This window comes from Sinocyclocheilus anshuiensis, unplaced genomic scaffold (assembly GCF_001515605.1).
Source record: "Sinocyclocheilus anshuiensis isolate Anshui unplaced genomic scaffold, SAMN03320099.WGS_v1.1 scaffold1089, whole genome shotgun sequence".
Taxonomy (NCBI): Eukaryota; Metazoa; Chordata; class Actinopteri; order Cypriniformes; family Cyprinidae; genus Sinocyclocheilus; species Sinocyclocheilus anshuiensis.
This window is the reverse complement of record NW_015555709.1, coordinates 2,019,658-2,024,135: the sequence shown is the minus strand read 5'-3', so window position 1 is coordinate 2,024,135 and position 4,478 is coordinate 2,019,658.

Below are 4,478 nucleotides of genomic sequence, written 5' to 3'. Positions count from 1 at the left end.
TAGATATAGATAGATACAGTAGATAGATAGATAGATAGATAGATAGATAGATAGATAGATAGATAGATCCAGAAAGGTACAAACAATATTTTTCAGCTAAAGATGATGTCAGGAATACTTTCATCCAGATTTTAACAATATTTTTCTTGTAAATTTTTTTCTGTGACAGAGATCATAATTGATGGACAACTATGCCCGTGAAAAGACATCAGCAAACCAGCACCGAGAGAAGAAAAAAAAATGAAAACGATAACCCATGCATCACTTTCAGGTACATTCATAATCCTGTGAAACTTTTTTGGCTGTTGACGTTAATAACGTGTTTAATGTCTGTAAATTTCACCACCACCAATGGACATCTAATATTCTCTCTGAGTTTCCATGTTCCATGATCAACTCTATGCGAAGGAGATGTGTTGCACTGCGTGAGGCAAATGGTGGTCACACCAGATACTGACTGGTTTTCGGACCCCCCCCGGACCCCTCAATACAGTAAAACTGCACATTTTAGAGTGGCCTTTTATTGTGGCCAGCCTAAGGCTGATGAAAAATATTGATTTTTCACTTGTTTAAAAGTAAAACCAAACATTAAAAAAAATATTACTTTGTGATTTAATAATTCATGCATGAAAGGGTTAAAAAGGATCTGCAAATATGACATTATAATTTACAATTTTAGGTTATGTTATACATTTTTGTATAAATTCAGAAGTTCCAAACTCCTCCTAACCTCATAAATGACAAATCATTGCATAATTGTTTTTTTTTTAATTCTGACAAGGTTGTGCAAGGATACCTGCTCAGACTTTTCCATTTGTACATCTCAGGTTCATTGTAGGGTTTGCAGCAAACCCCCAATAGGCCTTATTAGATACATGCAGGTACCATTGGTCTTGGGTCAGTGCTCAGCTCGCCCACATTGTCTGGGGTTTGAAGGCTGCTGAGATCTGGATAGGAGTCACACCAGGGTCAAAACACCCATCGAGGAGATGGAGACAACAAAGCATTCTCACAAGAAGACAGCAGAACGCAAGGAAAGCCGGCCTTGGTTGGGATCACATCTCTGAAGACACATATGATGAAAAATGTAAGTAATACACATGATATGACTGATTACAGCCAATGATGAATTGCAGAACTGAAGAACCACAACACAACTAAATGTGAAAAATAGCTGCAATACAACTGAACCGTTATCAGAAACCCAACCAACCTTATGATTGGCTGTTTAAGCTGAACAAACCAAAGCGCTCTGTGTCACAACTCAAATAACACGAATAAACAGGAATACGCTTTGAAGATTAGTTTAAATGAAAAAGCTTTGATGGAAAAACATGAAAAACCCTTATCGCTGCAATTGTTTGACTATATTTCCGAATTAGACTATAAATGGCTAAGTGTAGCCATTGTGAAAAGTTCCTTATCAGCTAATCCAGGAGAGAAAATTACTGCTTTTCAGAAGTTCTCCTCGCGCTGTCTAATTGACACTCAAGAGTGAAACAAACACTGTCGTGAAGTGCTAACTATGAGAGCCACCTAAATGAGACCAGTCTCATTAGCAAACACTCTTTTTTAGACCGTCCTCATATCTAACTAGCACTTCATCCGATCTGAATTTGAATAAAACACATCTATGGATCCACAGACTTCGCTTTGCTCTCTTTAAAGGAAAAATTCATGATTAGATTCTCATTCATCTACAGAAAAGCAACAAATGAATGCTAGTTAGTCTTTTGATGACACTTTTATTGAACTAAACGGAGGTATTTACAGCGTTTAAAATGGGATATGGAGGTTAAAGGTTAATTAGAGGAAGAGAAAATTCCACAGCAATGTAGCAATATATTATTGATAAATGTATGGCTTAGTGTAAAACAAAATTATTCAACTTTCCTTTTTAAGTTACACTATGCATTTATGAGTAAAAGTGCTTGGGGAAGTGGTAAACTTTTATTAACATAACCATAGGCATATCTTATCATTAGCTAAAACTTAGTACATATGCTAAATGTCAGTATGTTGTGATACTCTATACCAAATGTAATGCTGTTCAAAAAGCTTGGCATCAGTAAAAAAAAAAAAGAGTGTTTTGTTTTAAAGGAATGAATACTTTTATTCAGCAAGGATGCATTAAATTGATCAAAAGTCACAGTAAATCAGTTCATGATGTTACAAAAGATTTCTATTCCAAGTAAATACCGTTCTTTTAAACGTACTATTCATCAAAGCATCCTAAAAAATAAATGAATAAGTTAGTATCACGTATGTATCACTGTTTTCAACACTGATAATAAGAAGAAATGTTTCTTGCGCACCAAATCAGTATATCACAATGACTTCTGAAGACTAGAACAAATTCAGCTTAGCTATTGCAGAAATAAATTACATTTTAAAATATATTAAAATAGAAAAGTTATTTTAAATTATAATAATATTTCACAATATAACAAATTTTTTACTGTATTTTCGATCAAATAAATGCAGCCTTGGTGAGCATAAGAGACTTCTTGCTGAGACATAAAATAAAATGATGAAATAAAATTTTTTTGATAAACTAACCCTTTAACTTTATTTTATGTATATAATATTGCTTTTAAAGTCATGGTATCCAGCCTCTTCGACTGCTCATAATTCAAAACCTATTTTGCAGCACTACAGTAAAGTAACAAATTCATCCCAGATCCAAACACTCATTTCCATCCACCTGGCCAAACATGTCAACACACCTCCCGGTTTTGAAGACTCAGCCTCGCCTTGGGACGCACATCATCACAGAGCTGCTTTCACACCCTCAAAGGCAAATTAAGGCATTGAGGATTTCTTGAAATGGAAAATTGGCAGCCGCTCTCGGGTGACGTGACCCGTACCTGTCAGAGCGCTGAAATCTTCTTTAATGTTTCCATCTTGTTGGCTGTGCAGTGGCGTGGGGAAAGGGCAGGAAGTGAGATATTCAATAACCCTGACCTTTCTGCCCGCCAGACGTGCATGGCCATTTGCCTGTTAAACAGTGACTGCGCCATGGCGGATCGGTGGCCCTGAAACTACAAGTGTTGAGAAGATGAGGGTTATCATGGAGGATCAGTAATTCTAGGATCTTACATCTTGGATTTTACTGAAACTAGATGGTGTGAGACGACAGCAACACTGATTACATTTGTAACCATGTCCATTTTGTTCAAAATCTTTGCCAGTCAGTTATTGAGCTCTGGCAATTCAATTAATTGCTGCGGGAGCCATTCTGTCATTAATTAAGGGGCATTCTGTATTCCTTGTTGACATAAACCAGAAAGTCAGGAAAGTCAATTCATTACTTTAAATTCTTTCCTGCGACACTTTTGATATTATTTAAATCCGTTTACACAATGCTTTAATTTCACATTTGACATGTCAGTGAGTGATATGACCAGTATGATATGTTCTGTCAAATTGGTTTTAACTGAAATAAGCCAATAATTAAATTGAAAGTCAGTGCTAAATTAAAATGCCAAATATTAATAAGTTACTGACTCATGTAGTATAGTAGCAAGGCAGAGCAAACAGCAACTGTTTTTGATTTCATGGCCTTTAGGAGACTTTAAAAATATAACTTTCTTAAAGGTGCCATAGAATGGAAAACTGTATTTACCTTGGCATAGTTGAATAATAACATTTCTGTACATGGAAATGACATACCGTGAGCCTCAAACACCATTGTTTCCTCCTTCTTATGTAAATCTTGTGCATTCAAAAGACCACTGAAAAATAGGCGAATCAGAACATAACACCGACTGTGACGTTACAGTCGGGATCACTAATATGTACGCCCCCAACATTTGCATATACCCGCCCATGTTCGAGGCTAGGCGGACCTGCACAGCCAAATCATCAGAAGTTCTGCAGGTATTGTGAAGAAACAAACGAGGACAACAGCGAAAATGGCAGATCATGGAAATAAATGTTATGTTCCAGGGGATGTGAAGTGCAGGGATGGGTTGGTGTCTGTATTCAGAAAGGCACGGAAAGCAAATAACATGGTTAGCTGCTTGCTAGCAGTAGCCTGTTACATTACAGTACATACGATTTCACTTACCACATAAACAGAGTAAGGAGAGATGACTGAGGGAGATGGCGAATGATTTACAGATCCTGAGCACCACTGACAAGCATCTGATCTTGTAAAATGTGTGTTAAGTACTGCCGCTGTAGTTTACACAGCACATGCGATCGCAAATCTCGAAAGTGAAAGTAAAACGCAATCGTGCATTCGAAAACAGTTTCAATGCCCCGCATATTAATAGCGGCTCCCTGATGTCCGCATTTTATATACAGTATAATTACCCAATGATATAACTGTGAGACAAAGTATTGAAATATATATAACCCTATATATTAGTTTCCTTCCTGCTGTGTGAGCTACTGAAATGAGCCGCACGGTGAAACAGCCAATCAGAGCAGAGCTCAACATTGAGCCGCACTGCGAAACAGCCAATCAGAGCAGA